Below are 15186 nucleotides of genomic sequence, written 5' to 3'. Positions count from 1 at the left end.
TCAAATGAAAGCTGTCGATGAGTGCTTTATTAGAGGGTAATTTTCATACCCCTGGGTGACGAGGGTCTCCAGATATGGGCCAAAACGTGGACCTGGGTACCCCTAGAATGTGTGTATAGAATATGGATATCAAATGAAAGCTGTTGATGAGTGCTTTAGTAGAGGGTAATTTTCATACCACTGGGTGACCAGGGTCTCGAGCTATAGGCCAAAAAGTTGACCCGGGTACCCCTAGGATGTGTGTATAGAATATGGATATCAAATGAAAGCTGTTGATGAGTGCTTTAGTACAGAGTAATATATTATCCAGAGACGGACTGGGACTGGAATTAGGACTAGGACTGGGACTGAGACTCGGAATGGGACTGGGACTGGGTGTGGAATAAAATACATACCACCTTCTGGGACAGGCAATAAGGGATGCAGAAGAATGAGAAAAAATTGAGAGAAGAGAAAAGATAAAAGAGAGAGGGAGAAGAGATAGAATGAGAAGAAGATGGAGATAGATGAAGCGAAAAAGACGGAGGGAGGAGTGAATAAAAAGATTAGGAAAAAGCGAAGTAGGGGGAGGGCAGAGTCAGACGTAAAAAGCTTATTAAAATGTATGCAGATTGGCCAAATTTAGGGCAGGACAGCGTCTGCCGGGTCTTCTAGTTTACAGTACAATGATTTCTAATAAGTTCTGAAAGTGAGCTACCAAGCTGTTACACGATGAGAAGGTCAATTGATTATGGTATTAGAAAAGAGTGTGGAAGAGATTTTGAAAAAAAAAGTTGTGAAAAGTGAAATTCTTTTATACATAACTGTGAGAAGAAAAATATCAGCAACAATCATTTGAAAAATTTTATGTGTTATTTTTATTTAGTAAAAAAATATTGCATTCATTTTTTACATATTTAAAGGAAGCTTTGTAAACATTCTGCAAATAATTTGAAGTTTTTAAAGTTTTTGAAAATATTCACGAATATTTAAAAATTGGTAACGTCTAATTTGTGTAAATCGAACTAGCGTTAGTTGATATTAGTTCAGTTTGAAACATTGATATTACATGTTTCAAACCCGAAAGAGATCCAATCGACTTTAGTACGCTTTGATACTATTTAATGCTGCCCACGCAAGACAAGGCCGTAATAAGACTGTGACTTGCGTTTTAGATTGTTTCCAGTGCACGGACTTTTAAAAAGAGAATGTTGGTAGACGAAAAATTAAAATGGTGGTAGAAGTTGGTAGATTTTTTCCAAGAAAACACTTTATATTTGTACAAAAAATTCATATTTTATTGTAAAACAAATAAAGCGCACTTCACGAAATTTTCATTTGATTGTAAATTTTTTTTTATATATGAAAATTTTTTAGTAGGCCATGAAAAAAACCTTAAAAATCAAAGTCAAAAAAATTATTTTCGAGCCTGCGAAGCGGAACTTGTTTTCCTCAGCCCAAATCCTATCGAAAAATCGATGGCGCGATATCGGTTAACTTTCGTCCATACAAATCGACCCCCCCTAATATACATACATAGCTTATGCCTATATTATCCTTGCTTTTTCCTGTATTTTGAGCTTGAAATACTGAGGAAACTTTGCCGATACGTCTAATTACAAGAATTTTCCAATGTACCAGTATTTTTCTGCCACACTGGCATGTTATCGTTTACTTAAAACATTTTTAATTTCGTTCAAAATTATTCATAAAAAACCATATATGTAATACTCCTATATTGCTAATAGAAAATGTTCGCAATGTGTTTTGAATTCGAAATCAAAACAAGACAGCCTATAAAATTTTTGTGATTGTAGCAGCATAAGTGTGACAAGAAAAAACCCACTCAGCATTTAGGTGATTAAATTTTGGATTTCCCTACATTTCAATACAATTTGATTACTCTTTCTGACTAAATAATGAGTTATCATACAATTGAACAAAATAAATAATCAAATATGAATAATTCTCATGATGAAAAACTAAAAAGCATCTTTCGATCACTCTTTGGAATCATTTTTGAAGTCCTTTGATAATTAAATTTTAATATTTCATAAAAATCAACAAAAAGAATAATCAAATATGCTTACCTTTGATGATCAAAAACTGAATATAGTTTTTCAATCACATTTTGGAATCATATTTGAATCAAATGTGTTTACTTTAGGTGATAAAAAAATTTAATCATTTTTCATTCAGCTTTCTGAATCTTTGCTGACAATCTTTGTCGACTGAATAATGAATTTTTTACTTGTTAAAGATCTTATTTTTTCGCATACACACATTTTGTCAATCATGAAGTTCAGATAAAATATATTAAAATTTTATTCTTCAAGACAAGAAATCATGTATAAACTGCTCCTAACAAAAGATGTCCCCAACCATTTCTCCACCATCGGCTTCCCAGAAAATACAAATTATACCATTAGAAAATACAAAGGTTATGAACTATTTGAACCCCAGGTAAGTGAAACTCTCTTGACATATGTACCTGGATATGGCTTCAACATCTCGTACCATATCGTATTTTAAGATCTTGACGATCATAGCTGATGCTGGATGTTTTAGTCGCAGGTGTATATTGGTCTAGTTTGTTTGCGAATTACCTTTGGTTCAAATAGCTCACTTCCACATGCTTTCTTCCCCTGATGAAATAAGATTAGCATGTAGTATCTTATTTTGTATGAGATATGAAGAATAAATGATTGATAATCGCATTCAAAAATCTCAACCAAAATGATTGAAATATGTTCACGAATATGATCAGAAAATGACTGTGAAAAGCATTCAAATATTACGCTAAAACAATTAAAACCCAATTATACAATGATATCAGATATGCACAAAAAGCGTTTCGAAATATGAATCATAAATGATTATTCAAGAATAATCACATTTATGGTACATTTTTCTCCCGCCGATACGTTAATTTTCGAACAGAAAATGCTTTTAAATTTGAACGTTTTTAATCATCTTGGGGTATGATATTTGAATATTTTTTGATCAAAAATTTCAAAAAATGCTGGCTGGGAAATTTAAATTTAAGTACATTCGATTATTGAATACAAAAACGTTTAAACAGCAATATATCGGCACTCTGATGTTTGGGAATGTACCTAGCCTTTTGTAGCAATATAGGAGTATTACATATATGTAAACAACTGATGAAAATAGCGCTGGAAAATATTTACTACATTTCTTTCATAAACAAATTTATTTCTTGTATTGAATTTGTGCACAAATTTTACAAAATAAGAACCAAATTTTCAACAAAAAAAAAAAAAAAAAAAAAAAAAAAAGTTGTCAGAAAAAAAAAACAAAAGAAAAATCTAGTGCAGTATGAATGTTATTAAATACAAGGAACAAAATTACTAGTGAGGTAATATTGCTAAGAAGCACATTTATTCACTCAAATTTTCAAACAAATTTTTTTCTAGAATACTCTCTTAAGTTCCCAATTTTATCCATCCTTTAAGAATATCGTCGAAAAATATCTTTTCTATTTTTTCCTTATCATATAACATTAACGATCGCCATTCGTTGTTAAGAATTTCCATGAAAGTTTTGTGAAATGGAAAATCTTTAAATAAGGGAAAAATCGTTGTCATTTGACTAGATTGAATATTTTTTTCATCAAAATATTCCAAAGGTGTAATTTTTCGTCTTCGAAATTGAATCGTTTCTTAATTTCCTTACAATGGCAAATGTTGGTAGATTTTTGGGCTTTGGTGGTAGAAGTGGTAAAAAATGAAAATGGGCTAAAAAGTTGGTAGATCTACCAACAAATTGGTAAAGTCCGTGCACTGATTGCTTCATTGTTTATATAAAGGTACGATTTTAAGATATTTAATCGAATTAAACTACAAAGTCCCTAAAAAGCGCTGCAGGTAAAAATTTGAAATAAAAAATCACGAAAAAAAAAAAATAATAAAGAATATAGCATTTGGAACAAACAATGGCTCGAATTTTAATTTCTCATTTTCTATTAGTATACTGATTAATTTTAAGATAGTTATTGGCATTATTTTCAAAATATTCAAAACATTGATATAGTCAAAAGGAAGTTCAGACATTTATTCTCTTTCGAATGTGGGTTAATGTCAGTTGAGGTTTTTTCTCGAAGGATGTTTTAGACTTTCTTCCCCATAAACAAAAACTTAAAGATTTATTCATATTTTAGGGGGAAAATCTAAAAGAGAAATAAAATGGAGGCGGTTTTTAAAAAACTTTCGAAATTTCCATTTCTTAACCAATAACCGTAACGTGTTATACGATCCGTGATCGAAATAATTGTTTTAAATCGCAATAGTTCTAAATTGGTTAATAGGATTGAGCACATATGTGAAATGCTGGCTAGCAGTACTCTTAAGATTCCTAACATATTGATTGGTGTTCTGAATATCAATCCCGATTAGACTTGGTCGATTTGAAAATTTTGCCTCTGAGCAGTCGGAATGGAAAGTAATTATTAAGCATAGATAGTTACATTATTTTTCCACAAATAGGTTTTATTTATTTATTCATTTTATTTGGAAGATTTATAATAACTTTTTTCTGGACTATTTGTTTATTTAGTATAACAAATCTTAATTTGAAAATTCCTATCAAAAATTTTATAAGCTAAACAAAGCGATTCTGGTCGAAAAGAAACCGACGTGTTCTCAATTTCGAACGATCAATTTTTGCCATTTTTATGCACAATTGCACGTCTTCTTGCCTCTGCATTTGCGAAAACCATTGGTGCTAGCATTTTGTTCAAATTTGTGCACAATATTAATTTAACTAAAACCAAAATAAATAAAAAGAGCTGTTTCGCTTGATTATCGACTCGAAATGAAAACGATTCGAAATCGGCTTCGAATCGATTTGTTTCAATCGGAATTGAGAACACCAAAAAGAAACCGACTCGGAATCAGCCTCGTTTTACTTTTCAAAACGAGTCGGATTTCAGAACAGGCCTGATTATCATTTTAACGAATCTTTTGACAGTTTTATATTCTTCATTTGAGTCAGATTGGTTTTCGATACTTGATCGTGTAACACGATACGGGCCCAGCTTGTATTAGTTTCATTCATCAGTTTGTATGTATGTAACTCTCTTATAAAAAAATGTTATTTATACGCCCCGGTATCCAGTTTTTCAGTAGGTACGGGTATGCTCGTTAGTTTTTAATTAAACGACGTGATTATTTCGAAAACGTTTCCCATATTGGTTTACATCGATTTTATTATATATTCATTAGTTTTTTTGTTTAAAAGAAAAATAAAAAATAACTTATAAAACTTTGAATAATTGTTTTTGTTTTCAATAGCCTATTGATTAAGGATTATTGGTTCGAGTTCGAGCTCAAGGTCTTTCACAATCCTTTTTGTGATAAGTATTGTTTTCTAACTTTTTTATGGTAAATGTTTTTTCTTAATTTGGAATAAAAGAAAGGCAACTGCCACAGCAAAAAAGGTAAAAGGCATTAAGCTGATTCTAACCAAGAACCTACAATATTTTTTGCTGCCACTTTTTTATTCGCAGGTATGTATGAATTATATGACCTCCTATGAACATAAACCCCACATGATAAGAATAAATTTACGCATAGTACAAATCTTAACAATTAATTACCTCTACATATATGTACATCTACTCTGAGTTTACATACAACCAATTTAGTAAACTTAGCAAACAACTTAAACAATCATTAGTAGTTGCATAAATCGTTGATGTTAAAATTTACATTCTAAAACTAGGCCAGTAATATAGTTATCACATATTGCAAAATAGTGATGCGGAAAAATATATAAAATGGTTCCAGAAAACAGAGCTTTTAATACACGATTACTCAAGGTTTTATATGAATTCGAGAACTATATCAAAAATAACAACAGTACCCGATTCCATGGTAGAATCACCAAGTGAAGTAATAAAAAAAGAAAACAGAACAGAAACAGAAGAGATTTATTTTCAACGGTCAGAAGAAGGTACAATTTTTACCAGCTTTGAAAAAATAGGAGTAGAAAAATAAATACCTTGCTACGAAAGCCATTACAGAAATTATTTTTTTCAGCATATCAGTGCCACCTAACGCCAATGTAGAAGAGATACACAGGATCAGTTCGAGTTTGTTTTGGCATCAAAAAAAAAAAAAAATTAAAAAGCTTAAACTGTGGAGAGCAAATTCAATGAATGCGTCTAAAATACACTGATCGTGATATTTTTAAATGTGTTTTCATCCCTAAATATGCATTGATATTTCCATCTGCTATGTTGATTTGTCGTTGAGAGTCGGAAGTCCTTCTAATATATTATACAAACTTGATCAGAAGATCTCCCAAAAACTTCTTACCAAGTTATTATATACTAAAATATGTCAGGGGATATACTAGCCCTGTGGAAGTCGGCCTAGAACATGAAGATGCTGATTCGATCGTGCAGGATTCATATAATCTAAATTACAATCATTACTGTAACATTTCTCTTATCTTAGGGTTCTGATTTTTGGGGCAAAACAACAACAACAAGTTTCAGTTTTTTGTAACTATATTTTGAATTCCATTGTTCTGGCGAAGTTTTTACATAAATAAGGTGTAATACGACAGTTTTGGTGGCCTCCTTATTGTAGGAATGACAAAAACCTTCCTCGAAAGTCTTCACTAGCGGTGCACAGGCGAAAATCCTTAATTGGATATGACGAAAATACAATAAGTTTGTTTTAACAAAAACCTGTTTATTTTTTTTTTTTAACAAATTAAACATACATAAATGGACGTAGTAGTTTAGCACGGCCTTACTTATGGAAACCAACACCAAATATACTTAAACGATTAATCTCTTTAATTAAATCCAGTAAAGGTCCATCGATATTCACATACTAGTTTGTGTGAGAAAAAGTACTAAACCTATCATATTTAACTCCAGAAGAATGCAAAAAACTACATTTTTCGGGGACAACATTGGTGAAAAATTTTCAGATAACCGAATGACAGAACAAAGAAGAATTTAGAGCGTGTCAATTGACGGCTTACATCACCCGTCCACCATGCCCGATTCTACAAGCTCCAGAAGAAAAAACGATAACAACCGGGCAGTATATAACAAGAAATGAAAAAATATTCAATTGAGAAGAGTCAGGTTGTCCTAATTGAAAAAATTGGAAACTGTATATGCACGTCTGCCTGTCCCGGCGAAGGTTTACTCTATTAGTTACTTATACCTTTAGTAGATATTTTGCCAGCCGTAAATTAGGAAAATGGGCACAGTAGATCGGCTGTGCTCAATGGCAGTTAAGGGCTTTAATTTTATATGTAGCAAAAACTTTGCTATACCAGCGGCTTTCTAGCAGAAAAGCTAATTTCAATTATCTGTTGAAAAACCAGAATTGAGTCTACCGGAAATGTAGTCCAAACTAACAAATTTCCTTATTGGAGGGAGAAGTGTGCAACATAAACATACTTATCTTGTCAATAAATTCTTAAAGTTATCTATATTATACTAAGTTGGAGGCTTACGCTACAGAATCGGCTCTTTACCCACAAGGAATCCTACACCGCTTTGAAGGAACAATGATTTTTCAATTTTAGTTATGCAAAACGAAAACTTATCATTGGTTAAGTAGCTGCTGCAACGAGAAACTTTGAACAAAAAACTAAAATAAGTACACGGTATACTTCGAAAAGTCCTTGTATTAGCACTAAGCTTTTCCCTTAGTCAAAACATTTTTTTTAAGTTGTGCCCCGCCGTATTCATGCATTTGTTCTCGTAAATATACAGCTCACGCATATTTTTCTATTTAAACATAGAAATTCTTTTAAAAATTACAAATTACAAAGTGATTACAAACGCGAGCCTTTGTGAACCTAAAGCATAACAACAATCTACATATATATGTCGGCGCCGATTGTATACCTAGTTGTGCAAAGCACACGAGAACTTTAGCATGTATCAGGAAGATATGTAAATGTGTTTTATAGTGTGAGCAATACAGATTTTTAGGTATGTATAATAATTATCAATTGAGGAGGTGACATAAGGTCAACAACCATAAAGTCAATTGACCTTATAACCACTTCCAAACCATATTAAATGGCCACAACGTAAAATTTTAAATGGTAGCAATGTAAACTATAGTGACATTATGACCACCCTGATTTTCCGTATTGGTCATAAAATCACCTCGTTTTTTCTCAAGTGAACTTAAGATCAATTATTTTGTTTCGAACGTCCACATATCAAAATATCAATGGCCATAGCGTAAATCGACCTAATGACCACTTCAAATGGCTCTATTGAAATTGTTAACATAAAAATGTACAAAAGCCAAATTCCAAATGGATACAATGTCAACAATAATGACATTATGACCATCATGCTTTTTCGAATTGGTTATAAAGTCTACTCCTTTTCTCAAATACGACATTATGATCACCCCGCTTTTCCGAAATGGTCATAAAGGCAATTGATTTTTTTCTCAATTAGCCGTAAGGTCAATCATATTGTTTCGCTCCTCCACGTATCAAAATAGGTCAACAGCCATAACGTCAATTATATTAACGTAAATTGAAATTGTAACCATATTAAATGTTTACAACGTGTAACTTCAAATCGTTATTATAGCAACGATAGTGACAATTTGACCATCCTTCTTTTCTGAAATGGTCACAAAGTCAACTCCTTTTTCCTCAAGTGGCCATTAGGCCTTTTATTTTGTTTCGCACCTCCACGTATTAAAATGTTAACAACATTGGTTTCGGTATATTTTTGTGCTTTCGATAGAAAAGAAATTTTTCAAATTAAAATTTTCGGATACAGCACTCCTTTTCCTACATTTTGGTCTCATTCAAGTGAAAAATTGGATAAAAAACTGGAACAGTTCGGTTCTCTCCAAGACAACTAGAACTTTAACAACTTAAAGAGGAAATTTGTGTTAAAAAATTGCGATTTTTCTTTTTATATTGGCTTTCCTTTCCTTTCCTCCCACCACCGCCCACACATTACGCCTACATCTCTCCTAATTTTACATCATGTAGTCCCCCATACAGCAAACCACTTCTACATTACGCTTACATTGACACTTAAACTTACTTTTGCTTACATTCTGTATTCCCACATACCGTGAGCAAATATATTTATGCATCAAAAACTCACAACTAGGTCTATACAATTCTGTTTCACTCGAACTTAGACCCTATAACACGTTACCAGTTGCTTTTACTACTGAATGTTGTTTGCATTAGCAATTTTCCGTTCTATTCGACTTTTTCACGCAATGCAATGCAAAATAGGAAAAGTTATGCATACATTTAGGCGCAACAGAAACAACAATGCACCGCTGTGCAGAAATACCAGTAACGATGCGCTGCTATGTATGTAGTGAAGCGTGTCAAGCTCATCGATGCGGCACGTAGCACACAAAGGTGCGTAATTGAATGCGTGTGAGTTGTTGATGGGGTGAGTGTGTGTTGATGGGTGGAGTTGAGGTGAAGAAGCTGTTAGTTGCATGAATTACATGAATGTTAAAAGTTCAATTTTATAGGCTTAGTTATGCAGTCGTGATATCGTTTGAAAAATGATTTCAATTGTGATGAGACGTTGAGAGGTGATGGAAGTTACAACAATTCCGCCATTCGTTTGCATTTGCCATTACATTAAAATGAATGTACATATGTAGGTAACAATTTCAAATACATTATGATAAACGAGTACACTCGTATTGCAGCATTGAGCTCAAACACTTTGACGGATTCTTACATTTACTGTTAGTGCGCAAACGAGTGGGTGTGAGCGCGTTATTGACATACGCTTGTACTACAATCATAAATGGAGCGTAATCGTCATTGTTTGTTGATGTAAATTTTACACATTGTTATTGGAATGTAAATCTATGGAGGCATTTTCTTTTGTTATAATATTTCATTGTAACTGACGTAAAAATAAAATTCTATTTATCATTTATTATTAGCATAATGATGTTTGGAGGAAGCTCACCCACGTCCCTACGGATGAGATGGGAAAGAAATAGCACACTTGAAGATCTCAAGATTCGATGTCACAAAATTAAAGGCGACCCTGGTTTGTAATTATGTTGGGTGACGCATGGTCAACGGCCATAACGGCAATTGAATCAATGGGTATTTGAAAGGGTAACAACATGAAATTTCAAATTATTACAATGCCAACGATATTTACTTTTCTGCTTCTCTGAAATGGTCATATAGTCAACTCCTTTTTCTCAAGTGGCCATAAGTTCAATTATTTTGTTTCGCACCTCCACGTATTAAAATTTCAACAATTTTTTGAATTACATTTATGTTTTATTGTTTTCGATGCATCTTTGATCAGTCGAATGTAAATTTTCGAAGACGGCGCTTTATTCCTATCATGGTGGAACGATACAAGGTTGCAGTATGGGGCAGCTGATTATAAACTTTTTTTATTTGATTTGATACATCAGCTTCCGGTGCAGTACAATTTTGACATTTGGCCATCGAATTTATAAAAACAAAGTACATGGAATTTTTATTTATGTTTGTAGGTATGTCACCATGCTGCCACCTTGTATCGTTCTCCATGATTCCTATATATAGTTACCATTCGAATGAAAAATCGCATTAAAAACTGGCACTATGAAGCCCTTTTCGAGATAAGAATTTACTTATCTAAAAAATTTGTAAAAATTTGATATAAAAAAATTTCGCTACTCTTTGTTTTAAAATTTCGGATATTGCGCCTCTTTTTCTACATTTCGGTCTCATATCGAGTTTGTGCTGATGCGGCATTGTTTTGGAAGGAAAAATCGCGCTACTTATTCTGATTTCGTTAAGTGCAAAACCGGATTAAAAGCTGATTCGTTGAGGATTTCTTGGGTACAAAAAGCACAAATTCAATTAAGCTTTAATTGCTGTATATAGTTATGATCTTTTTCTCGAATCGGTCATAAGGCCAAACGGAAATTTCCTAAATGTCCATTAAATGAAGTTAAGAAAGGTGATATATTCAACTGACTTATGACCAGTTGAAATAGTCATAAGACCAGTTGATCTTATAGCCCTTTGAAATGGTCATAGCGTTCATTGACCTTTTGGCCGTTGACCTTAAGTCAAGCCTTGGTTATGATCATAAAGTCAAACGAAAATTTCTTAAATGGTCATTACGTTGTAAACCCAACTAACCCATTGAAGTGCTAATAAGGTCAACTGATCTTATGGCACTTGGTCTTATGTCACGCCACTGAAGCAAGATCATACTTTCGTAAAAGTTAAACATCGACCTTGGAATTTTTTCGCAATTTCTATATATCCATACTAAAACATTTCTGACTTGTCTAAGAGGTATGGCGAGATAATTTGAGAAACTCGCCAGCCACGTTCGACCGCCCAATTAAGAGGTCGTGCGCTTTGTCAGAGTATATGATCAACGTCTTAACACTTGACCCGTTACATAGAATCCTGCCCACCATATCTTTAATAGCTGCGAATTTCACATGGAAGGCGATGCGATGATCGACCAGTTTGAAAATTTGGCTGGCTCTGTATACTTGGCGCAATACAGACCTTGTTCTTGATAGTGATCTTACAATTGTTCGTTTCCGACAATGGTGATAGAATACATCCCGTTTTCTGCGGCGTGTTAAGGTGCCCAGAATATTCTCACGGAAAGGCATGTCTATCGTTAGAGACGTCACAAATTCACCGATCCGAGGGCGTAAGAGGCCTACATATCGTTCCAGTGAAAGAAGGATTTGAGACGTAGTGTTACTAGTGAGTGTACTGCATTCATATCCAGCAAATTACAACCGCAAGACTCCCCTTAAGACTTTGGGGAATTTATTATTGAAATATGATAAATCAGTGGGCGCTAGAACAAAAGATAAACTCAGATTTTACTGATAACAGCAAGATAGAATATCAAGGCGAAACTCACGCTGAAATAATAGTAATGCCCTGAAAGACAGAGAGGTGGCTTCTTCTCCCTGATAATTTTTTTCTTCTACTTGTTGTAGTGACAAAAATATTCCTTGCAAATTTTGGGGAGTTTTATAGATGTTGATGGCTTTTTGCCGGATATTGGTCTGCTACGATCTAGAAAATAGCACCAATAAAGTACTAGACCAACCATCTCGGGAACAATTAGATATTACCACGTTGAATCTTCTAGGTCCTCCAACCAAATCATTCCATTATTGACATGCGACCGACGGAGCCTCGCATACTAAATAAACAAGATTTGCACAGGTTTGGCCTATATACACATCTCCTGTAATCCCCCTTGTTAGGCGTAGAAGGTGATAATGAACCCAATTTATATTCCACAGCTTGACTACGCTAGAAATACCCAGGGCAGGATTTCAATTTCGAATCCCATCTTTTTCAAGTCAAAAAATTCCGGAATTTGTTTGAAACAATTTCATTCTACATGTTGGAAATTCATTGAGAGTTTAATTTCTAGAAGTGTGAACATTAGGATGGACCTTATAAAATAAATGAATTAATATTCTCCAGTCTCACGGCCTCATATGGTAATGCATAGGACAAAAATATCACATATAATTTTTGGTTTCGATTGGAAACCATGTAGTTGTGTCGCACAGAAAGAAGCCAAAGTTAAGTTTTCTCTATGTATACTAATATAATTTAAAATTGAACTATTTAATTTTTATTAAATAAATCGATAATGCTATAAATGGCGATTAAGACGTTTTGTACGAGCCACTACGATCTGAAGGGTCGAATTTACAAAAATGTGCCACCCTAATGTGCGTATTTGATTTCATTCTTAAACTTTCCAACATATGACTATATGTTTATAAATTTTCACTAAAAATTGTACTTCACTTTCGAACTTCCATCTGTCCACGAATAAGGGACGTGTTCGAAATTATTTGGCGACGCAGAAAAGCTCAATTTCTTAAATTGCTGTATGGATACCTGTGGGGAATATGGTGCAGCAGCGGAAGTAAATATGGCATTTAACTTCAGAGCTACTAGCAAAAATCAACAATTTGTTACAAATTAAGATTCAATTAAAACTGTCAGCAAAGGATAATTGCACACTCAGCTAAGCAAAATGGTGAACGTTCATGCGAACGTGTAAAATTTTATCTCTGAAGCGTTTACCGCCATCATGTCACGTCAGATAGCAACGAGCAAAAATGCTCGCAACATTCAGTCGGCTACCTTAATTGTTAGTTTTGCTGTCATGCAGCTTATGGCAACAAGGCTGAAAGATGCCAAGAATACAAACATATTTACCTTTCTTCGTATACCCGTCAGGGTATCTGCACAAAATACGATTAGTCTAGGATGAAACCGGGATGAGTCGCAAAGGATTATGCGACAGTTCATGGAGAGACTATGGAGAGTCCTATGGGGAGACCAATTGGACCTGTTTTACGCCTGAACGGGTAGTGTCAGACTGGTCCTCTTTATACCCATTCCTTTTTGTAATGTTCACCACTTTCTCTTTGTACCCCTTTGGGTACTGTTCGACACGTCCTCTTTGCACCCCTACGGGTACTGTCGAACAAATATTTTCTGTAGATACTGTTCGATACGTCCTCTCTGTACCCCTAAGTAATGTGTCCGACAGGCCATTTTTGTATCCATACGGGTAGTTTCGGACATATTCTCTTCGTACCTCTATATTCACAGTCACACAAGTCTATTTTGTTCGCCGATGTCCGACAGACAAGTCATCTTTCTACCCGTACGGAATTTCTTACGGATTTAAAAATTTTTTAAACTCTAATACAATATTCTAATTTTTTTATTTCGCAATGGTGTGGTAGAATAATTAAAACAAAACAAATATTACGATAATGGAACATATGGTCCTAGTATTTTTGGTTCGGTATAGAGCTCCGCATTTTTCTTAAATAATGCTATTCTTTCTCATTTAATCTTTTCATTTTATTCATTTCGCTGCTGTTTGCTTTTTTCAATTGGCTACATAAATTTCAAACTGACTGATGCCAAATATAGGTACCCAAAATGGAATAGAGGGGATCAATTATACCCCAATTTGGACAATAGGGATCAATCGCAGACAGCTCTGCTTAAGAATTAAGCGCACGATTTTCTGCAGGGTAATTACTCTCACTTCACACTATTACATATGTACACCGGTATGTATGTATACAGAGTTTTACAGATACATAGTTCAAAAACGTTGTTAAGATTTTGTAATTGAGTCGTTAAAATTGTTTTAAAAAATCATTTGAAATGACTTGATTTGATTAGGAAACATTTGCTGCTATTTGCTGCTCTTTGCCGTTTGCCCTTTTCCCTTTGCCCTCGGCTAACTACCACTTTCGTATGGCAGTTCACGTCATAGTTGGCATTTCGATATGCGAAGTTGCTTGGTGGCTTAAAAGGATGAAGTTAAATGAGAATTTGTCAGAATGTGTTCTAGATTTTCCTGATTTCTTGGTGAGTTCATCACTTTTTAATTACTAATGGTACGTGTTGCTTCGAATAGCTTTTGACGCTTGCTCTACAAATTGCTGGGCGTTTAAATAATTGACGTATTCATTTGTGTATGATGGTTTTGTAGTAGATACTTTTTTGAGCGATGTTGTGTGTGTGCGTGTGGATTGGAAATTTTGCAAGCTTAAGTAGATTACAGCATGCTATTAGTTTTAAAGACGTTATTTAGTAAATTTTTTTCATTATACTTTATTTTACGGGTCTTTGCTGTTGGCTAAAGCAATTAGTGTTATTGCTTTTAATTTAAACTCTATGTTGACTTGTTGGCTAAGATCAAATTTCATTTTAACTTTTCGGTAGCTTATAATGCTTTAATGATTATTTAACTTACATTCATTTTCACTGAAGAAATACGCTTGGAGTGTTTGTCAAATCACTGGCGAGGCGCGATCGCGCTTAGACAAAGAATTTTTGGGACACCAGTTTCCCATACTCGTGAAAGGGTTAAAAATACGGTCATATTGTGTGTCGGAAGCCTGGTTTCATTGTGGTGATATGAGCGACTCGCTTTTTGACATTAATAGCTACACGCTCTATCGTAATGATAGATAGAATAGAAGGGGTGGGGGTGTAGGTGTGTATTGCAAACAATATTTAAAAACTAGAGTAATTTTTCGTTTATCCGGTACCAATGATGAATTCTTGCTTATTGAACTGTTTTGTCCTACATCTAAAATACTCGTATCCTGTGTAATAGTCCTAGTAAATATTGCAATATTAGTGAATTTTTTAATG

The sequence above is a fragment of the Eurosta solidaginis genome, chromosome 2, assembly GCF_040869045.1.
Source record: "Eurosta solidaginis isolate ZX-2024a chromosome 2, ASM4086904v1, whole genome shotgun sequence".
Classification (NCBI taxonomy): Eukaryota; Metazoa; Arthropoda; class Insecta; order Diptera; family Tephritidae; genus Eurosta; species Eurosta solidaginis.
Note: the sequence above shows the minus strand (reverse complement) of the source record.